Here is a 23,379-nt window from a genome sequence, read left to right as displayed (position 1 = left end):
TTTTAAAAAAATAGAACGTCCCTCCATTTGGGTCTGAGTTTCTTCATGGTTAAATTCAGATTATATGTTCTCAGGTGGATCCCACGTCGAGATGCACGATGCCTCGGCCCAGCATTGCTGGTGGTCATTTTGATCACCCTGTTAAGGCATACCCAGCTTCTCCTCTGTCCATTACTCTTTTGGGGGTTGCAGCTCATAAGCAATCCACGGGGGAGACTCTTTAAGACTGCTTTTGGTCCGCCTTCACAGTTGCTCCCTAGATTTAGCATTCACCGATGGTGTGTCTCATCCAGTCTTTTGTTATGATGGCTGCAAAATGATTTGCCAACTCTAGCCTCACTGTAATCTTTCAGCTGGGTCAGTGCAATAAATAGCCTCCTCCCGGGTCTCCCTGCCTCTGGTCTTTCCTATCTGCTCCATGTCTATTCAGAGGTGGTTCTCATTCTGTCACCCCCATGTGTACGTGCTTCCACGGGCTATTTTCACTCTTGGGATAACCTCAAGCCCTCCTTGGCCTACACCTCTTCATCTTTTACCTTCCACCCTGCTTGTCTTGTCCGCTGTCCTCTAGGAGCATTTGGCTTGTGATGTTTTCTCACATGTATGCTGTGTTATACCTCAGTTCCCTTCACTTTCTTGACCGGAATGCCTTTGTCCTGATGACTTTGACGGGCAAACTCCTGTGCATTCTTTATAAGCCCGCTAGGCTTCCCCCTCAGGAAGCCTTCCCTTAATGCCTTCCCCCTCTCCAAGGCTCAGGTAAGTTCTGTCCTCTGGGCCCCCACAGTCACCTGTGCCTCCTTCTGTCTTAGCACTTACCACAGTACAGTGACATTCTTCTTTCAGGGAGCGTTTTTAAAAGCTGGTATTTCATAAATAGCTTGAAAATCCCTGGATCTTTAAGATTCCTTCCAGTATGGGTTGAATTGTGCCCCCTTCCACCCCCCCCACCCCAAAAAAGAAATGTTGGAGTCCTAACCCTTAATACCTCAGAATGTGACCTTATTTCGAAATAGGGCCTTCGGGTTAAAATGTGATCATTGGGGCCTTACTCCAATATGACTGGTGTCCTTATGAAAAGGGAAATCTTGAGACAGACACTTGCCCAAGGAGAGTTCCATGTGAAGATAAAGGCAGAGATTGGGGTGATAGGGAATAAGCCAAGGATTGTCTGCAGACCACCAGAAGCAGGAGGGAGCCACAGAACAGAGTCTCCCGCACGCCCTCAGAGGGAACCGGCCCCATCGATACCTTGATCTTCCAACTCCCAGAGCTGTGAGACCATACATTTCTGCTGATTGAGTCACCCAGTCTGGGGTACTTTGTTATGGCCACTCGAGTAGACCAGTACACCTTCCAACTTAAATCTTTGCTCTTTCGTGATGATGGTAAAATAGTGATCGGTTTAACATCTAGGAGGGGACCTAGGTTCCCCAAAAATCTCCCAAACATTCCCTTACAGATTAGAAAATTTTTGCCAATAAACTTTGACACATAGAACGGCTGAGCCTGGAATTCAGGAGGGCCACTTCAGCTGTCGGGCCTACAAGGTGGGCCGAGGAGGTTCTGGTGAGGATAAGGGACATGTTGCTTCGGGCTGGTGGAAGGAGGGGAGACCCAAAGGCATGCTTCCAGCTTTAAAAGCTGTCTTCACCATCAGTAGGATTGGATTAGTGGGATCATGGCGGCCTTCGCCTCCTTTCTTAAGACGCCCATTTCCTTGCAAGCCCCCCTTGCCATAACTGGCTGCCACCTGCATACATGTGTTTGAGAGAGTAGATGTAGCCTGTATGTGTGATTCACCACTCATCTCGGGGTCGTGTCTGTTGACACTGCTTGAGAATGTCACTCTGGGATTAGTAGGTGGCTACAGCAGGCCTGTTTGAACCTGGCAGACACCCAGCCTCTCATGGCTCAGCCTTCCTTTCCTGAGGCTGCACACCCAGGCTCTTCCCGGCCTGAGTGGCTTTTCTGGAAGGACGGTCCTCCCTTTGACTGTAGCCTCCAGCTGAGAGATCAGGGCCATCCCGTGATATAACTAATCACCCTGCTGGTGGCCCCCATTGTTCTAACAAATATAGGTGTCTATTTTCACGTTTTGGCCTCATTCTCCTGGGTCAGCTGGGGCGTGCTGGTTCTTAGGATTCGATTTTGGAAGTCGCCGGTGAATAGAGCCGTGTTTGGGGGTTTAAAGGTGACTTGAAATAAATTCCATTTAATGGTGTGACTGTTTCAAAGCCTGTCCCCTGTTGTAGTTACAGTCCCCAGAGCTGCGACTTTGTTAACCTTTAGTTCCTGGCCTCGTTAGGATGTGAGCGGTGGAGCTGTTTTTATTAGCAACGTGGACAAGGTGGAGGGTCCACACTTCCTCTCCTTTGCTAGTCCCTTTGGCTCCTGCCAGCATCACTTTCCCCCTTTTGCAGTTGAACAGACAGACACTCTCCCATCTTCCTGCTACTACCATGTACATTTCTTCTCATCAAGGCGGCCGGCCATACCTGGCTGGTTCCTTGACGTGACGCTCTATTAAGAGATCAGACCTGCACTATGGTGTCCAGCCCCAGAGGCTTAGGATGGCGAAGGGTTGGAAGTAGGGACCATGCAACCCAGCAGGACAAGTTACTGGCTTCCTAAAGATTAGACCTGCATTTTAGTATGTTTGTGCATGCTCTAAGCTACATTATTAAGATGTTTCCTTATGGCGTACGGCTCTTGATTCTGCAGGAATAAGGGAGAATAATACCTTTGAAAGCAAGCTTGTCAGCAAGAACAGTGATGTGAGACCCAGCTGTCACGCCCTCTGATTGGTGGCAGGAATCTCTCTGTGTCAGAACTGTGGCTTGGAGAGGGAAGAAGCCAGGCATTGCCAAAGGACAAGATCTGTTTGCCTTTGGCCCTGGAAAATGTTAAATGAGAGCTTGTTTTCCTAAATTGTTTGAATTCTCTGGCCATCCTGATACAGGAAAAGGTGGCCTCGGATCTCGGTCTCCTTAGATTAAGGGCTGAGTACAAGTGCAAACATTATTACTGTCATCAAATAGATTATGGCCATGGCAGTGTCTAGATCTCGCTGAGATGCATATTAGTTCCTGAATATTCACATACGAATATGAGAAGTGGTGCTTAGCGAGCATCAGGAAATCTGGCCCTTTATGGAGACCGGAGTGCAGAGCATGTGTGGGCTTGGAAGGCTGCCAGCCCTACGCCTTTACCTGAATGCTAACGACCTCCCCCTTCCTCCTTCTTCCACTTTGCCTTCTGCCAGAGGCTGAGCTCTGTTTCTTTGCGTCTTTAATCCCCTCTACCATGTGCAGAAGCTGGTCTGTTACTGCAGTACTGACCATAAATGTGCTGTTATGGGAGGGCTGGTATTTGTATTATTAATCAAGTTACATTTTAGGCAGCTTCACTTACTAATTAGAGGAGGTTGATTTTGATGGTGGAGCTGAGAAGATTAAGAAATTCTTTGCCCAGAGTATGAAATTGAAGAGAAGTCTGCGTTCAAGTATTTTCTCCTTTCCTCTTGGTGGGGGTCTATCTGTGGGATGTGTTGGTTATGTGTGCCGTGTTTCATTTTAAAGGGATCTTGGCATTTGCGGTGATCTCAGAATTGTTTTCCCCCCGAGGCTTTTCACCCAAACCTCCCACCGGCTCAGAAACAAGGGCAAAGCCCCCATGTCTGTGGGGGCAGCAGGTGCATGAGAACCAAGGAGGAGAGCAGATGTCCACACTGGTGCCCGTGGACTTGCGGGCCGGAGATGGTGTCAGAACACAGAAAGAAACCTGGGCCCCGAGTGGCTTTAGGGCGCTTGCCCGATGAGATCACAGCTAGTTAGAGAAATGGTGGGTGAGATAAGTCTGGTGGTTTGTGTGACACCATGGACTTGTCTACTTCTCCATGAACAAGGGCAGGGCTTTTGAACACAGGGATGGGGCGTATCGGCTCTGGGGTACAGATGCATCACCTTCGACCCCCCTGCCCGACGAGCCCACATCGAACATGTTTGCACCCCGTTTTGTTCTTCATTGTTGAGCGTGCTTCTCGGCACAGCACTGTCCTCGCTAGTAGGGAGGGTCGGGGGGAGGCGAACTTAATGTTAAATGCTTCTGATATCATGAAATTCTATCAGCCCGGGCAGATGTGAATCGTGGAATGAGTTCTTTGCAGTGATCTGATTACTTTTAGATTAGCGGACAAAATAATCAGTGCAACAGGCCAAAGCCTGTTCTTTTTACCCCCGTGTGTCTGAATACCCAGATAATTGTAGCGGCTCCATCCGTCCCGTGGCAGGAGGAAGAGTAGTGAGGAAGAGAGTGGAGGAGGGATGGAGAGCAGGACAGACACACCCCAGGGAAGTTTTTGCAAAGCCGAAGCACGGAAAGATAGGGACAAAAGCACCTCTTTTAAAGTATTAAAGGGCTCTGCATTTCTCAAAATGGGCTGTGGATGTTTGGATAATAACCCAAGTACTGTTTACATTGAAAGCTGTTCTCTGATTTAATAGGAAACATATCTGGTTTTGATTTCTGAAAACATTTGTTAGCAAAATTGCTGCCAGGAGACCAAGCCAGTCCTGGAATGGGAGGACGTCTGAGCTCTTGCTTTTCTAGAAATGAGAGGTGCTGCCCAGGGGCAGGGCCCAAGAGCAGTCGTCTGAAGATTGATTGATTATAGTCCACGGGGGCATGGTTCACAAAGAACTCACGTTAACCCTTAGGTCGAAGGACCTGGGCAGCCCAGAATGGAAGAACTGGTCTAGCTTGGCATTCCTGTAACAATTACTGCTGATTTGACAGCACCTAATGCTCCTAATTTCAGCACGGAGGGCCGTCGAGATGAGCAGCTTCAGTCACAGGCTCTGGATTCAGACAGACCTGGGTCTGGATCCTACCTCCCTCACTGACTCGCCTTAGTGCGGTGATGTTCAGTCCTGACTGAATATTAGAAGCACCCAGGCTCTGGATGCCCAGGCTACATCCTAGAGCCAGAATTATAAGAATCTCTGGGGGAGGAACACAGACCATGGGTATCTTGTAAAGGACCCTTCCTCTCCCTCCATAGTGGGTAACCAGGTGGAGAATGACGGCTCAAGACCAGCCGTGGAGAAGTTTACTAGTTCAGTAGCTGTATTCCCTTGTCTGTCGAGTGGGGATAATATCTAATGTAGACCGTCCCCGTGAAGACAAAAAGAGCTGACACGTGCCAGGTGCTTCGTCCAGGGTCCAGCACATAGTGCTCAATAAACAACACCCTCCATTCACTAGCTCAGCTTCTGTGCATGCAGAGTAAACTCTTGAAATGTGGAACTGTGATATTTCTCATGTCTATGAAGGAAGGCTCTGGATAATAGTTCGTGCCTTTGAGACAGACAGACTGACAGCCTCCAAGCTGGCAGCCGTGCCGTTGAGGAGGGCTGGGCCTCAGAGCCCCTTCTGGGTTGGGCCTGCATGGGGGCCGGGTGCTACTATCACCTGTTTCAGACTCATGGGCACACCCAAATCCATCTGAAATCCCAGGGACTCATCATCTTTTATTTTTCAATTGTTTCTTCTCTGACCCTCCCTCCCTGTGGCCCAGGCATTACAATAGCTGCTTACAACTCGATCCTGTTTTAGTGTTTGACGAAGGGGCAGTCTCCAGAAACTCAAGCGTGAGTAAATTTTGGGCTTCTACGCAGCCCGTCTGAAACAATTAATTCCCAAGTGCTGTGATGGCAGGAAGGATGTCTCCAGAAGTCAGGAACGCAAATTGGCCTCCTTGTCTGTGATTTTGTTCTCATTCCCTGAATATAAAGTCATGTCCACTTGTGGAACATTAATAGGTGTCTGTATCACCACTTTAAATATCAATTATAAAAAATTAATACCTTGTGTCCAGGTTAACAATTCTGCTCTCAGGACATTATCAGCTGGTACCTCCACCACAGCACCAGCCTGGACACCGATTCGTCAGTTCAGGGGCTTTTACTGACACCTGCTTAGGGCTGGATGTTCACCGCTCTGCTGGGCTGTGCGTGGGACATTGCAATGCCGAGGGCTCCCTCCTGGACTGAAATAGAAGTTACAGCACTGCACCGAGGCCAGGAGACAGCCTGGAGTACGTGAATTTCAGACCTCAGGAGGTCCGGGTCAGGGGCCCGGGTCAGTACTTGGCCCCTGAGCCTCAGTTTCTTCATTTGTCAAATGGGAGCAGTGGTGCCCGTGTTGCAGGGTGGTGGGTGGTAAAGACTGGAAATAATATAAATCATATATATGTCAAGCCCATAAGTGCTCCGTAACATAGATTAATATATGAATGTTATATATAATCTAGGCAAAATATGTCATATGTAATGTTAGAGAATTAATATTAGTGTATTACTAGTTGAGATGAGTCATTTGTGTTTCTTTAAGATTGATTTATTTATATGAGAGAGAGAGAGAGAGAGAGCACGTGCACAAGCGAGTGCGCGAGAGTTGGGGGAGGCACAGAGGGAGAGAACCCCAAGCGGACTCCCTGCTGAGTGCAGAGCCTGACACGGGGCTTGATCTCATGACCCTGAGATCATGACTGCAGCCGAAATCAAGAGTCAGACACTGAACTGACTGAGTCACCCAGGCGCCCCAAGTCATTTGTGTCTTAAAATGAAAAACTTTTACTATTCATTTTTGGGAAGGTACCAATTTTGTATTCATAGACAGCACTGTGTTTTCTCAGGCTTGGGATCGGGTCTTGGGTTACAAGATATATTAAGAGTCCGTACGATTGCAAGTGGTTTTCTTTGTAGAGAAGGTAATTTGCATCCTTGGTTCCTCAACATTTCCATTGCTCTTGCCTTCCACATTGAAATAACTTTCTTTTCTGCTCCTCCTTTCATAAACTTGCTGTGCACAGTTGCTTTATTCTAGGTTTTAATAGGCTGGGCACGGCTGTGAATGCAGGTGGGGGTGAGGGGGCTGTCGGTACTAGATCTGCAAAATCGCACTTTGGAATAGAGGTAGCCGCTGAACTAACTCACCACGTGCCCTTTGAGGCTCCTGGAGTTCTCAGTACATAAGATGACTAATCCCTTTTATCGTGTCCCATTGTCACTTGGCATTTGATCGTCTTCTCTATTAAGCTAAATCAGTGAGATGACACATGGAAAAGCATGCACAGAATGCTTAGCACGTGGTTTGTGTGGTTTGGGTTCTCTCTGTCTCCACATGTATATATTTTCCTGCTCCTCTTCCTCTCATGCTCTCCCCCAGCATCTTATGCACCTGTCACCCCGGAGCCCAGCCCAGCGCCGATGGAATAGATGTTTCTTGAATGAAGGAGGAGAGGAGCGTCTTTTCTCCCCCAGACTCGCGTATACCAGCGATGCGACCCGGTCCGGGGTCTGGTGCCACCAGACAGAAGCAGGGACCACCAGAGGTCACGGTCAGTGTCTCGGCCCTTGGTGCAGTCACTTCTGTACATCCACCTGTTACATGATAGCTGGAGAGTCTGCTGTGTTCAGTGAGCCGATTGAGAGAGATTTGGGCTAAAAGGGTGTCTGTACTTTAAAAACCATGACAGCTTCTCTTCTCAAGACAGTAGCCACCAGCCACATGTGACTGTGTACATTCAAGTTAATTAAAAGAAAATGAAATGACAAATTCAGTTCCTCAGTCATGCTGTCCACATGGCAGGTGCTCAGGGGTCGCGTGTGGCCAGTGGCTTCGTGGTGGACAGCGTGGAGAGCGCAGTGTCATCGCTACAGAAGGTTCTGTTGGACAACACTGCTTTAGAGGGTGGGTGGGAAGAGATTGAAAAGTGGCTTGTAGAGGGGCGCCTGGGTGGCTCAGTCAGTTCAGCGTCCGACTCTTGATTTCGGCTCAGGTGGTGATCTCAGGGTCCTGAGATTGAGGCCCGCGTTGGGCTCTGCGCTCAGCGGGGAGTCTCTTTGAGATTCTCTCTCCCCACTCTCCCGGTGCCTTTCCCCCACTCTCTCTAAATGAATGAATGTGGCTTGTAGAGGTGAGGGAGGCCCTTTCAATCTCTCCTGCCTTTACCATGGTTAGAGGAAGGACGTTTTCAAAGATAAACCTTCGGTGAAGCGTGGCATACCATTGTGGGAACTCAAAAGTGGAGCAAGGTCAAGGGAAAAAGCAGCGGAAATCCAACCTTCTTGCATCTTCTTGGGTTTTTCCTAAGCTCCAGCCTTAGAGGCTGGAACTCTTCCTAACTTTTTATCACTGCCTTTGCTGAGACCCAGTGCCTTTGGGTTGGGCTTCCCTTTACTCTCATACCTCACTCAGGAGAACACCTTTTTTTCTTTGAGATTGATTTTAGGAGAAAAACAGAAGCCCCTCCTGGACATGGACAGAGCTGTTCCTTGGCCACCAGGCATCCAGGGACACTGAGGCTGGTGCTTGTTGGACCCACCAGCAGCCCAGCCTCATGTCTGGCCCCAGACAAGAGTTCTGCATTGGGATTTTGTGTGAACACAGTGCCTTTGACCAAATGTCACCTTAAATGACCCCGCTTTGTATTTCTCAGGCTAGCCAAGCCTTTTACGGGAGTAACCTGATAGCCCATCAATATTTTCCTGATGTATAGATGGAGAAAAGAAAGCCACACAGTGATTGAGTATGGGCCAAGCAATGCAGATGGAGCGAAGTTAAAATCACACCTACCCTTCACCCCTGCAATTCTACCGCTGGGGATTCATTTAGCTGTTTTCGCACAAACGTTTATTGCAACATTAGTTACAATATTGAATAACTGGAAGCATCCTAAGTGTATGTGTGTAGGGGAATGGATTGTGTGCATTGGGCTATATTAACACAGTGTGATATGCAACCTATAGAGCCATAATTTAGGTATGTATCCGTGGATATGGAAAGATCTCCAAGGTATTAGGCCAAAAATTGAGGTGTGAAACAGAACGTATAGAGCATGATCCCATTTAGGCTACTTGTTTTTAGAAGATAGATATTCTGGGAGGATATACAAGAAACCGTTCACAGTCATGTGGGGGAATGGACAGGGATTAGGGAGGGAAAAACTTAAATTTCATTTGATATCCTACCGTCGTGTTAGATTTTTTTTTTCTAAATATCCCTATTTTGCTTTCATTTTAAAATTACATTTTGTTTACATCCAAAATTTAATTTTTAATAGACTGAGGGTTGCTGGAGGGGAGGTGGGTGGGGGGATGGGGTAACTGGGTGATGGGCATTAAGGAGGGCACGGGATGTGATGAGCGCTGGGTGTTAATACACAACCGATGAATTATTGAACTCTACATCTGAAACTAATGATGTACTATAAGTTGGTTAATTGAATTTAAATGAAAAAAAACTTGTTTCATTTGTATATATATATTTTTGTGCAGGGACTACATGCATGTGATTCAAAATTCAGAAATACAAAAGAATAAGCCACGAAATGCTAATCTCCCTCTTCTTCCACCCGGTGGTCAATGAGCTCCCTTTCTTGGAGCACCCACCATTACGTGCATTGTGTATGTCCTTCCAGACCTGTTCTGTGCATGCACAGAAACGTTCCTGAAATTAACTTTCTAATTAATTACATCTATAAACATGAGTGCATGCTAAAATCCCCTCTATCACACTCTCCACCCCCCAACTATTGTATTTATAATAGTGTTTTTTTTACAAGAAAGCTAGCTGGGAAAGAAACTAAATTTTTCTAAGTCTGTTAGCCATGGATAAAAAGCAAGAGTTTGGAGTCCCAGGCTAGCCCGTTTCTGAGACCTGCCCTATGTCCACAGGAAGGACAGAAACGCTGTCATGAAAAGTCATCGCATAGTTTGGACTGATTCTCGGTCCTGGGGCAGGCATGCGGTGGGTTTGGCACAGCAACCTCTCACCAACAGTAGAGAAGTACCCAACAATTCAACAAACTGCTTGGTTGCTGGAGGTTATCCCCGGGCCGACCCACCTAGCCGACCACGGAGATGTGGTACCCAAGACTGTCGCAGGCTTTGTTCTTCTGCAGATTACGGTCTAGTGGAGGACAACACTGTTGATTATTTAATTACAATTAGAGAGGTGAAGGAGAAACAAGAGCGTGCACGAGGGATCTGAAGAAGGTCATTAGTAAAGGAAGTCTGGCCGGCAGGGAGGGGATGAGTAGGAAGTGGGGAGGGGTGGAGGAACAGGGAACGAGCAGCAGTGCAGGTGGAGGGAACAGCATGTGCAAAGGCTTCATGTGATAAGTTTTTCTCGATGACAGCGGAGAATGTAGAGCACCCCTACCGTTTTCCTCTTTTTACAACTCCAAGATACCTTCTGCTAGAGCTCTCTGTTCCTCTGTGTTTGAGTTTAGTTGCTTGCTTTTTCTTTATTAGCACTCCCTTCCCAGGTAGGAAAATAGAGATCCCTATCGTGCCTGAGACTCAGGCCCCCAACCTCTGAGAAGAAGGGGGGGTCACGGATGCAGGACAGCCTGTGCTTGGATGTGCCCCAGAGAGAAAGCTCTAGAAAGGAGCAGCTCTGAGGTGGCCCCGGCGGTATTGGGCTGGGGACACGTGCCTCTCAGGATGTGTGAGTTTGTGTGGTGACCTTTGCGGCCCCAGGTGGCTTGTTGAAGTGCATCAGAGGCTGGCTGAGCATGTGGCAGATTCTCTAGGCTTCTGGCTCTCCAGCCACATTTTGTCTCGCTGCTTTTTTCCTATGCTTCTTCTGTACACTGGCCTCCAGCCTGCTCTTCTGAAAACCCACTGTGCTTCCCTCCACCCTGTCTTCAGGGAATTGCCTTCCCCGCTCCATCTGCTTAGCTGATTCCTCCTGGGCTTTTAAGATTTGGCTCTGACATCGCTTCTGGGGCGGATGTCAACTCCTTCCTCGTCTCCCTGAAGCCTGAGCCCAGGGTCGGGCACTGGACTTCCGTGTTTCCACGGAGCCCCCCGTGCCATGTCTGTGACTTCCAGGCTCTCCCAGGACCTGGGGCCTCCTAGGTCTCTGCTTGCTTTCTCTTGGTATTTAAGAACTTGGCAAGGCTGTTCCAGAAGGCTCTGAAAATGTTTTTTGAACAAATGATCTGCAAATCCCACCTTTAGGAACTGGAACGGGCAATGCTGTGTGGATGAAGGAACTCATAAAGCCTTAACGGAGGGGCCTGTTCTCTGCCAAGCCTTGCGGCAGTGTGGGAGGAAGCCACGGGCAGCTGGGTGAAGGCAGTAGAAACTCACCGAGGACAGAGAATGTGATGTGAGGTGGGGGAGAGAAAGAGTGGGCAGCCTGTGGAAAACCACTATGGACTTCCCCCCCCAACAGGAAGCCCCCCAGCAGGTCAACCCAGTGGTCTTCAACTGGAGAGACTTCCCCCCCCCCCCCAGGGAACATTTGGCAGTATCTGGAGATAAATTTGGTTTTCCCAACTGGGGAGGTGCTACTTGCATCTAGTGAGTAGAAGCCAGGGATGCTGCCGTGAATACCCTATAGGGTACAGGCCAGTCATGCCCACAACAGAGAATGACCCCACACAAAATGTCTCTCAGGCTGCTGCTGTTGAAAAACCCTGTTATAAGCTGGCCATGGCTTTGTCCCATGCTGATTACATAGACCAGCGCTAGGTGAGCAAATGATAACTATTTCTAATTCACTTGCACATATGGCCAGTGACACTTGACAGGAAGTGTTTTATGACCAGAGCTGCTGAGAGGAAGTGGCTTGGGGGCAGATTGCTGCTTTGTTCATCGAGGTCTTCTGCCTTCTGTCAGGATGCAGTCTTAGTGGGCTACACCATCAGGGTGTGAGGTGGGAAGATGCGTAGGAGGTAGAGGCTGTACAGTCCTGTGTGCTGCCCACTCCCAGAACAGCCCCCGCGGCTGGGGGTGCGCACACAGGCCGTTGACAGGTGTGGAACCACAAGAGAAACCACGTAGAGGGGTGTCCTGATACTTACTGCTTACCTTGAAGCCCTAACCCCGCTTTGTGATGGTATTTGGCGCTGGGGCCTTGGGGAAATGATTCGGCTTATGTGAGGTCCTGTGGGTGGTGGGGCCGCCATGATGGGATTAGTGCCCTTCTGAGAAGAACCACCAGAGAGATGATCTCTCTCCCCCCATGTGAGGATATAGGAGCGGGTGGCCGTCTGCAAATCAGGAGGAGGCTCCCTCCAGGAGCCCCCCACACAGATCTCAGACTCCCGGCCTCCAGAACTGTGAGAAATAGATGTCTGTTGCTTCAGCCCCCTGGTCCGTGGTATCTTGCTATAGCAGCTTGCGCTGGCCGAGACAGAGGTGGAGGGACCACAATGGGGATACTTTCCTGAAGCTTCACTTTGGCAGAAGTGTCTGAGTAGACCTGGAGATAGGAGTTGCACCATGTCTCCCTCCTCTGCTGTCTTCCTCTAAGAGTCGTCTCTCTTTGGAGCATCATTTAGCCAGGACGAGATCTGGTTGGTCACTGGTTGTGTGGTATTGGCAGCCTTCTCTTCCTTGACCGACCCATGCGGTTGCACCTGTAGCTTCTTGTTTGGACATCTGGCTGCTCGGGGTAGGTTTGGAAGCCACCTGGTGTGCAGAGGGACAGACTGGGGCTGAGTCACTGACCAGTGAGAAGCCCTCGAGAGAGGAGAGCGAGGATGCTGCTAAGGGAACATGACCTTCATTTCAGTATTTGCGAATGTCGAGGGTGGAGAGAGTTGTTTTTTCCAGAAACGTGCCATTGGAAGCACAGGCTCCAAACATCAGTTGTTCCTGCCAAGCTTTGAGTTTTGAGGTTAGGCTCCTTCAGGGTTGCTGGGAAAACTGAATGAATAGTTTGTAATACGCCCAGCATAGTACCAGGTGCAGTAAACATTTAGAGAGTAAATAAGTGAATCAGTGATTAGAAAAATGAGTGAAAGCATTTAAGTTTTGCTCATACAGATGGTCTAGTTCAGTGTTTCCCAAACTTTTTTAACATGACCCATAGTAGAGAGAGCATCCATTTTATATTGCAACCCACTGATTCTGCTTCTCTGTAGCTGCGTACATAATGAGTTATCCCAAAGCTTAGTGGCTTGGAACAATACCAGTCATATATTGAGCTCTTAAATCTGTAATTTGGGCAGCGTTGGTGGGAACGGCTCATTGCTGCTCCACACCGCATCATCTGGGTGGCAAGAGGCCGAGATCACCTGAAGACTCCCTAACTCATTTGTCTGGCACTTGACATTGGTTTTTCGCTGGGACCTCAGCTGGGACTGTTGGCAGAAATAGTGGTGTGTGGCTTGGTCTTCCTGTGAGTGGCAGGATCCCATAAGAAAGCATCTTGAGAGAGAGCGTGAGTCCCCTGGAAGCCGCATCCTGATCTTTGGTAGTACGGTAGTACTAATCCTTGGAAGTCACATGGCATCACTCTGCATTTTTGCTTTCATTGCACCCTTTACGAAGACCTGCCTAAGTTCAAGGGGAGGGCCATATCCTAACTCTTCATCAAGAAGTGGCAAGGTTCTAGGAGAATATGTGAGACTAGAAATCCTGTGATCACATTTGAAAAATACAGTTTGCCAAGCCAATAAATCCATGGATCTGTATATATAAAATAGGCATACATACATATATATTATATAATGTATAAATATCTGAACATAGAAAACAAGTATTGCAAGATGGCACTTCCCTGATTACATGCAATACACTCTATTTTCTGTTGTAGTATTTTAAGATGATCTTCACTAATCCACCCAGTCGATTTCATGACACACTATGATGTCTGGTTTGGCTCTTCCAGAAAGCCCTAGGCAAAGAGCTGTTTCTAAGAACCCTGGTGTCTGAGCTGTGCCCAGAGGCCCAGAGCACCACCTGACTAAGTTTCTGGGGGAAGCTTTATACATCAGCGGTACTTGAGTGACTCCTAGTTCTTGGCCAGCAGGACCCCCAACCCTTTCTGCCTGAGGGCACCAAGGAGCTCACACTTTCTGAAAGCTGCTTCCTTTGTGTTAAATAGGCAGTTGGCAGTTCTTGAAGCAGCAACAAGTTGGCAGAATGTCTCGGTTGATGGTATGCAAAGGATCCAACCCCTGAGGGCAGCCACCCTTCCCTAGTGGACCTTATTACTAGAGCAGCTGAATAATCAGCATCCTCTGCTCCTAATGGAAGGCCATGGACAGGAAGCGTGGAGGTGCAGCATAGAGGTGCAGGTAATCTCCATTGCCCTGGGAGGGGCACGGCCGGGAGACTCCCTCAGAGAAAGTTCTCTGGGCTTTAGTTGGAGAAATGCCTGAGAAACCTCAGCTTCACGATTTGAATGCTTGAGCCTTTGTCATTTTTTCCTGAGGTGGTCTTTCCTGTGCTGGGTGTACGAGGCGGTGGAAATGAGAAGCCGGTGCAGTCACCCGGGGTGCCCGACGTGACAAGGTGACAGGAACATGAAAACGTCAAGTTTGCGTTTCCAGGGCCGGCGGCCGGGCTTTGGGTGGCACCTCCTCCCGTCTCCGCTCACACACCCTCCCCACTTCCTCCCCAGCCCCCGGTTTTCACACCGCTTGGTGACAGGTGTCACCCTGGACTGAGCCCGAGCGAGGCTCACGTTTCGTCAAAAGAGGCGCTGGGAGTAGAGCAAGGGAAGTTGAGCGCGAGGTTGGGGGCCGAGAAGGGACCCAGCCTTCTCCAGACACTGCACGTGGGCTGACTTTCCTTGTATTTTCTAATGCCAAGAAGAAAAGGGAGGGTGGCATTCAGAGATGGGTGATAGAAAAAAGTAACTGGTTCCCACCTGGACTTTTCCATCCACGAGACGCTCAGGACTCCCGGGCCTGCCTGTCCTTGAATGTTGACTGCATTGGTGAGGCTTGGCCTGCAGTCAGACCTCCGTGCTCTGCCCGGTTGCGAGCCATTTGAAAAGAGAGCAGTCAGCAGCTCGCTCTCAGGGACTGGTCATTTTCCTTTTTTTGGCAGAGTTGACCTCCGAGTTTAGTCTTCTCTTCCCAGGCTTGGGGGCCTCAGGATCATGAGGCTGAGTCTGGTGTCCTAGGGCCTGCTAAGGATGGAGAGGTGCCCAACAGGGGTCCCCCTGGTGTCCCAGATGTGCACAGACCAAAGCGAGCCCCAGGGGTAACAGATGGTGGCATAAACTTTCCTTTATGACCAAATGCAACAGTGGCATTTGTGAAATGTGGGTATGTCAGCTTTATGTGAATAGAGTGTCCCAAAAGCATCAGAGAAGTGAGCTACCAGCTGTACTTTTTTAAAAATCCCGTTTTTAACTCTTCACAGTTTGCTCCCATCTGTTACCTCCCCTGAGCCTCTCCTTTTGTCAGTTTGGATTTTTGCACTGTTACTGGACTTTGCTGAAAGGCAAGCCCTCCTGCACATATATTCTCCCTACAGAGGCTTGATTTATATACCAGACACATGGCCCTAGGTTCTGGACAGACTCTGCATGACCTTGAAAATGTAATTTCAAGATGATTGAGTCAGACTGGGAAAACTCAGTGTGTTGTGAGCCTCTGTTACCTTGAATTTGTTCTGTGGGTTCCCACAACACCACATTGGGGCCATTTCCAACTTCCTGTGTTTTCTGAAAATGCTTTCCCATAGTCTTGTTCATCACAACAACCGCGTAAGAAATATTGTCATATCCCTGCCTTGTGGGGGAGAAAACTGAGGCCCAGAGGCGTTAAGTAACCTGCCCCAAGACACAGAAAATAAGAGAAAGAGCTGAGACTTGAACCCCAACCTTCTGGTACTAGGGCCGAGTTCTGTCCCCAGTGAGTCATTCATTCTCAAAGCTCTCTGTCCTCTGGTGCTTAGCTCCCAGTCCCCGTCCTGTTCGCAGCGTACTGAGTTGTCCCTTGCCTTGGAGACCTGCCTTACCAATCCACCTTGACCTCTGCTTCTGGGTCCCCAGGGGAGTCCTTCCTCATTGTCCTCCCTGGTGCCTGCAAAATACCAGCGGCGAATTCATTCAGCATCCCAGGGAGCAGAAATACCACATCTGTATGTTGTGAGTTCTCTCTGCATGTGAAGAAGCTGAGCTAGTGATGTGAGGGGTCGTTTATTGAGCTACTTACTGAATGACCTTGGTCTCATAACCTGAGCACCCCAGCATCGTCCTCTGTATGGTAAAGTGGGCTTCACTGTATTCCTAGGGTGACACGCAGCAGGTACAGAGGGCAGCTAGCCTAGTGCTTTGCACAGAGCAGGTGCTCAGTAAATGGACCCATCCGATTTCTCAGGAGTGTCTGTGTCCGTGTAGCTGCCTATGGATTTCAGTGGTCAAGAGGCATCTGGTCTCAGTCGAACACCGTAGTGAGGGGGTCTGCTATTTCGGTTGCCTTTTATCTGCCAGGTACGATGCTGGGCACTTCAGATTTGTTCTCAAATGTAATGCTATCCGGGGTTTCATTCTGTTATTTTCTTTTGGAAGTGAAACAGACTTTCAAAGGCATTCACCTGGTTGGTTTTCAAGAAAGCTTGGAGTAAGCCAACTAGCTGTAAAGGGGTATCGTGGCACCCTGTGGTGTGCCACATGCGTCCCATCCTGGAAAATCTGTATTTCAAGCAGCGTTAGATGTAGAAGAAATAGCCAACAAAGCAAGGCAGATTTAAAATACTTCCTTGGAAAAAATAAAAAGTAAAATAAAAATAAAATAAAATAATAAATACAATAAAATAAAACACTTCTTTGGGTGAAATCGCTAAGCATACGTATTCACAGTCTACTCTGCTAGCTGGCTTTCCAGAATTGTCAAACCAGAGTAAGGCATTCCCACCAGAGAACCTCCTGCTTTTCACGAAGAGAAAATTCCTGTGCAGAATCCCTGCCCTCTGGTTCCCTGTGGCTTTCAGGAAAGCCTTTTGTTTAAACAAAGGAACGAGCCCACTGGTATCTGGGTGAACACCGGCTTCCTATTAAAATGGAAATGATCCAAGTCCAAAGGAACGTGGGTTTGCTCTTTCTTTCTTTTCCTTCTTCTCATGTACCTGAGAAGGTGCGTGACTCGCTTGCAGAGGTCAAAGCATCTCTACTTTTCGAGAAGCGTCTGCACCTGTCCTCTGGAGGCGTTATTGTGAAGGAAGAGATCGTGATTAAGGGGAAGTGGGCGGATGAAGGTTGGGATTTACTGGGGAGGGAAGACTCTGTGCGGCAGCATCTCGGGGGCACCCAGCACCACGTGGCAAACCTCCGAGTCCCTGCCTGCAGGGTGGGTGGTCTCTCCAGTCTCTTCCCGTCACATCTTTCTGATACCTGCAGTCTTACCCTCTCCTGAGAACCTAGCTGGGCAGGATGCATTCCATGGGCCTGTGGTATCACTTAGGGATTTCCCAGCATCACAAACCGTAAAACTTCTGGTTCTTTTAATGTCACTAGAAGGCAAGGATTGAATTGCAGCCTTAATTGGAAGAGGGCATCATTAGCAGAAAGGGAGGGAGATCGTGTGTGTGTGTGTGCGTGGTGTATTTGTGTGTTTCTATGTGTGTGTGGTTGGCATGTCTGTGGGTGTGAGGAGGTCTATGTGTGTGCATGTGTATGTGCCTGAACGTATGCCTAGCGGTGAGAAAAGGGAGGGGCCCCAACCAATCCCTAGTATTCATTCCTTGGAGGTATTTCTCCTCCAAGGAACTATAGCTCATAAGTTGAGATTTTTGCCCCTTGGTCTTTCCTAGAGGAAGAAACCAGCCATTCATCTCTCTGCCCCAGTTGCTGTGTCTGTTTGATTGGCAGCCCTGGAGGAGGGCTACCCTTGCCCAGCAAACTGTTCTGCACTCTTCTAGAGACCCTCCTTAGACGGGAGGGGCTTCCAGCCTGATCCTCTGTGCGGTGCCCCTGCCACGGTGACACGCATCCTAGCCAAGGCCCAAAACACGGGAGATGCTAGAAATGCTGATTGGATTACAGGATGATGTTTTTTCCTTCTGCCTATCAGAGGGAGGGCTAATGAGGGTTAATGAAGCAGCAGCTGGGGGTAGAGAGAACAGGTCTTGGGGGTGGCGTGTACTTTTGTGCACCTGTCAAATACAGGGGTTGGGGTGGTAGAAAAAGATGATGGGGCTTTTGCTGACAATACAGGCAGACGTAGAATCTCCCACTGAAAGGTGATTCAAGTATTTCTTTCACTCGGATTTTGATATGCATGTGGCCACACGAGTAGGGGAAAAAAGCTTAAGAATAAAAGCATACCACATTTTCTTTAATTATTCACAATAAAAACGGTATCTCTGCCCCTTGCTGAACACTCACTGTGTGCCAGGCACTGGGCTAAGAATTTTACATGCGTCATCATTCTTATTTTTAGATATTTAGGTTGTTTCCAGCTTTTTTCTATTATAAATGTGCTTAGATGAATATCTTAGCATATAACTTTTGGCCTGATTTATGACATCCTGTTTGGAGTGGATTTCTCTCAGCACAATGACTGGGCGCGGAATTAAAAAAAACACACTTGGACCATGCAGCGGCATCGCCTCAGTGCCCCAATGGCCGGTGCCTACTGCCTCCTGAATCCTCTGGAAAATCGGTCCTCTGGTGAAGTAGAGGCTTCAGCCTGCTGCAAACACAGAAGTGCAGAGAGTTAAGATGACTACCCAACCAAGTTTATTCTGAAGACTTAGAAGAGGGGCGCCTGGGGGGCTCCATCGGTCAAGCATCTGCCTTCAGCTCAGGTCACGATCCCAGGGTCCTGGGATCAAGCCCCACATCGGGCTCCACGCTCAGCAGGGAGCCTGCTTCTCCCTCTCTCTCTGCCCCTCCCCCCACTTGTGTTCTCTCTCTCTCTCTCTCTCTCTCTCTCTCAAATAAATAAAATCTTAAAAAAAGAGAAAGAGAGAGACTTAGAAGAAAAGACAGCAGGTCGTTTCCTGGGTCTCCATAAGACGTGAAGTTGGAAGGGTAAATTCTGCCTCTATTCCCACGGAGTTCGGATGTTTTCAGGAGGGCTCTGGGGGCCGGCTTGGTTCTTGAATTTTTATCCTTGCTCTGCGTTTCTCTTCCACCATTAACTTCCTTAGCATTCCACTCTTGAGTCAGCTGTCTCTCAGAAGAAGATGGGAGGGGGTCTTCCCCAGAGAGTCAGGGCCACCCTTGGGCTCCGAGTGGGAGGAGACCCTCTCCCTCTGGGGAGTCTGCTGCTGAGCCCTCTCCCCTGGTCTCCCTGCCTCCGTGTGGCATGTCCTGTTGTCACCCTTGAAAAACAGGGCTATATGGGGGCTCCTGGCTGGCTCAGTTGGTAGAGCGTGCAACTCTTGATCACAGGTACTGAGTTTGAGTCCCACATTAGGCATAGACCTCACTCCGAAAACAAAACAAAACAAAAACAAAAACAAAACAGGGCTATGGGGACAAATGAGAGAATATCTATTTGGAAATAAGCCTATGTATCCTGAGAAATCCGGGGGCCCACTGGCCTTGGGTTTTCCAGTGGAAATCAAGTTTTCTTTTTCCAGACCAGGTTTAAAGGCATGGATGGGTTCAGGTCCATGCAAGCCAACAAGTATGTACTGAATGCCTTCTCTGGCCCAGCCATTATCTCTGGGACAGGGTGGCAAACAGACCGAGCGCTGCCTGCGTGGAGGTTACCCGCCTTCCAGTGGGGGAAAGAGGAACACCGAAGGGATGATGGCGGCCTTGCAGAAAGCAGAGGACGAAGAGCACAGAGAGTGATGGGGGCCTGTGGGGGAGGGGCGCTGGCTTCCTGGGGCCAGCGAAGGGGTCTCGGAGGATGTGGCACCCGAGCAGAGAATTGAAGGCAGCAGGACAGGGTGAATGTTTGGGGACACGCCCAGGTTGAATGTTTTAGGAGGAAGCAACAGCAAACTGGGAAAAGGAAGAGCCTCTAAAATAGTCTGTTTCCTTTTCTGGAATCTTGATCTCCAGGTTCCAATCACATCCGTCTTCTTTGGAAAGACACTCATCCCTCGAACTGGCACAACTCTTTCTTTCTACAGGAAATGCTAGAGAAGTCCAACATGGCAGCCTGGCCTTGAGCAGAGCCATCTGCCCCTTTTCCTCCGTGCCAAGCCTTCTGCTGGGTGGGAACTTGAGGGGAAAACACCACAAAACCAGGAACCACCTGCTGTAGCTCCCCAGCCACACAGGCCGAGCAGGAAACACGGAACAGACCATCATTAGGCTGCATTCTGAAGGTCTGTCTGCTTCCACGCCTGTTTGACTTCCTTCTGGGGCTTTGTGTTGTTGATAAGAGTAGCAAAAGGGGCTGAGAAACATTTCCCTGTGTAACAGGAAGGCTCCCGCTCAACCAGGGCTTAGGAGACCTTGGTTTTCATTCCATCTGTGCCAGCTGCATGCCTACGAGCGTTCCTCTCCCCTGGGACAGCTTCTTAAGCTTTACCATGAATCCTAGACAGCTTGACTTCTCAGATGCCCTTTAAGCTGTGACATCTCACACGTCCAAGTAAGACTAGAATAAGACATAAAGAGCAGAGATGACCAATGAAGCCCATCTTCTGGGCTTTGGCAGAGAGACTCTTGCACGTGATGGCCCGGGTCTGAATTTAGGGCAAGCTTCTCTGTGCCCTCTGCATTCAGTCTTTTCAAGATATCAGAGGCTTCATGACTTGTGTCAAAGGTGAGGAAGCTAGAAGGGTGGGATAAGAAAATAAACTTCTTCCGTGCCCGGAGAGTCACCCGCGACAACTTCATACTCTGCTAAAGGACCTGGTTGCATCAGCCAAGCGTTAACCAGACTGTGTGTCTTGGTTGGATTTTTGCGTCTCAGGACAGTCATGAATAAGAGGGACATAGCTACCCCCGCAAGATGTGGCTGTTCATGTCAGTTCCAGCCTCATTTTTTTTTTTTTTTTTCTGGTCCATTCTCCATTTTGTTATCCTGCAGTGGCTTTGGGGTAAGATTTTACTGAGTAAGTGAATGGTTGGCTCCCAAAAATGCCGGGTCTGGGGCTGACGCCTGGTCAGGTAGGCCTGATGCCTTTCTTCTTACCTACAAGTTAACACGTTCTTCCAGGCAGGGGGCAGGATGGGAGACCCAAGGCCTCCACCTTTAGAAAGTCCCTTTTCCCTCTTACTTTGTTTCCATTTCCTCAGTGTGCCTGCCACCTGCTGTGAAATTCATCCTTACGTTGATGAAAGGGGTCCGAGTTTTCTGGAGCATCCTGGAACACATTCTTACTAACTCTCGAGTGTGTGCTCTACATGGAGGGGGTGGATCGAGCTCTTCCAACTGAATGGTTTCCCAGCAGGTCCCCAGAGCAGGCCTGCGTTATTGTTTTGGTGATGATGTGGCAACTGATAGCGTTATTCATGCTGTGCTTGAAAGAACCCATAGTCCAGCAGTTCTTTCCCCGCTGCATTTATGAGACGCTGTCCCCAGGCTCAGGGCTTGGTGGCTACTTCGAGCCCGACATTGTTCTGGGCCTTTGTGTGACCGATCGGGTGACGCAGTAAACCCCCCTCCATGCTAGGTGATGCTGTTCGTCCTAGTGGCACCCCTGCGTCAGTCAACAGCACTGGTACTTGGCGTCTTTAGGCTACTTCTCCGCTTTTGTTCCTGGAGCTGGCTTAAATCAATGGGCCCATTCAGCAATTGTTCGGTTCTTTTGGAAGCTATTTCTAGACCCAGCCCTTGGAGGTCGGGAAAGGCGGGAAATCCATAGCCGAGCATGGATTACTAGAATACTCTAGGGCCCAGGGTAACCTGAGCATGTGCTTGTTATGAACACAGTGTCTTTCCAAAGTGCAGGTGTGTGTAGTGGGTGCTTTAAGTTGACTAGTTGATTTAATCTTGTTCTTTGGGTGAATGATGGTCGTGACCAGGGATGATGACGAGGGTGATGGGACACTTTGAGGAGCCAGTGTCATTGACGATGCTGATGTCTCCCCTGGGCCCCATTCATTCTATCAGCAGGTACTTCTCCAATCTGTCCACTTCTTGTTCCCCTGCCATCCCCTAGCACCCATCGCTGGTAGCCAGGCCTGGATAATGCAGGTGAAATCCTGAGTGCAGAGCCTGCCGTGTGGGGAGTGATCAATAAAGCATAGACACAAAATGATAACTGTGAGTAACTGGAGAAAGCGTGATGTATCTCTATGAGCTACCATTTCTTGATTAAAACCATTCTGAGACTTCCCTTAGGATAAAAAGCAAACTCCCTTCCACGGCCTACAGCCCAGCCCGACTCTCCCACCTCATCCAGTGACACAGTCCCTTTGGTGATGGCGCACCAGCCCTACCGACTTCCTTCATTTCTTAGACCCATCAAGCTTCTTTCTTTCCCAGGCCCTTCCTGCATGCTGTTCCTTCTGCCCCTTCTCTCCACGTGGCTAGCTTTTTCTCATCCTTAAGGTTTGGGCTTAATCGTCACTGCAGAGAGGCCTTCCCTGCCCACTGCATCCAAAGTAAGCTCCCTCTTGTTATTCTCTGCCACAAATTCCCTTTGATTCCTTCATAGCACTCCCACAAACTGAAACGATATTTCTTTGTTTGCTTGTTTGTTGGCTGTCTCTCCCGGTAGACCCTAAATTCCACGAGGGCTGAGGACCATGTCTGTCTTTTACCACTTGTGTGCCTGGCACATGGTTGATGCTAGAAAAACATGGTCAGTGTTTGTTGAATGAATGAATAGGAAACTGGATGCTAATCATTATAACCACACAGATAATGATGCTAATGATTAGTTAGGCAAGTGGCCATCATGTGCCAAACTCTAAACTATGTGCTTTGTGTTCTTTATCTCATTTAGCCATTTCCACAGCTCAAAGCAGTTATCCATCTGATGAGGAAGTGAGCCATCCAATAGGTCAGCTTGCCCAGCTATTGAATCCAGAGCCACAGAGGGTCTGGCCTGTTACGTGATGCCCCATGGAAGTTAAGCCAAACACCCCTTGAATCCAGGACCTAGACAGATGCCTCACCTTGAGGAAAGAGGAAGGAGGGGTGGGTGGGCAGGCATCTGAGGTCTGCAGCTACCTGCCCAGTAGTATCCACTTCCTGAGAACTTTGTTATGTGCTCAGAACTTGAACGGCCAAGGTCAGGTGGGTGGAGGAGGTGAGGTGACTCAGCGGTACCAGGTCCATTTTCCTAAGGGTGAGGCCCTTCCTTCTGCCCCCTCAGACGGGATGTCAGTGTTGAAGGGGCTCAGCAGGTGGTAGGGCAGAGCAAACTGGCTGGCAAAGAGAGGCCATTCATGTTGTTCATAGTCAAGCATTGTCTAGAACTGTCTCCTGAGGAAACCAGTATTTTCAAGCTCTGGAAAGGGTGAAAGAAGGGGAGGGGACCAACGTTACCAGGACCTGAGAAGAGTTGGTTGTTTGGGTCTAACTTCTGCGGAATATTTTAAGTGTTCTCACCATAAAGGCCATCAGTGTTAGGGAATGATCCGAATGTAAGCAGTGCAGGGTGGTGAGGAGGGGGAGTCCTGCTAACAGAGAGCCGGCCCGTTTCTTGCTGCTGGGGGTTCTGGGACATCATCCCTGACACGCTTTCCCTTCAGTGCCGACTT

The 23,379-nt window shown here is 49.0% G+C and overlaps 1 protein-coding gene across 2 annotated transcripts in view; it reads left to right on the top strand.

Annotated features, from left to right (window-relative positions):
* Window positions 1-23,379, top strand: part of GFOD1 (Gfo/Idh/MocA-like oxidoreductase domain containing 1) — a 106,022-nt gene that overhangs the window by 40,627 nt on the left and 42,016 nt on the right. The window contains exon 1 of one of the 2 annotated variants that reach the window (XM_025891096.2): window positions 7,384-7,402. The exons of the other annotated variant lie outside the window; for it this stretch is intronic. The gene's annotated coding sequence lies outside the window, so the exon portion shown is untranslated. Of the gene's footprint in view, window positions 1-7,383; window positions 7,403-23,379 lie in introns of those variants that run through there. 2 annotated transcript variants of the gene reach the window in all.

This window comes from Callorhinus ursinus, unplaced genomic scaffold, assembly GCF_003265705.2.
Source record: "Callorhinus ursinus isolate GAN/ISIS: 27379988/994484 unplaced genomic scaffold, GSC_fseal_2.0 scaffold26, whole genome shotgun sequence".
In the NCBI taxonomy this organism is placed as follows: Eukaryota; Metazoa; Chordata; class Mammalia; order Carnivora; family Otariidae; genus Callorhinus; species Callorhinus ursinus.
Note: the sequence above shows the minus strand (reverse complement) of the source record. Positions and strands in the feature narration are given on the sequence as shown.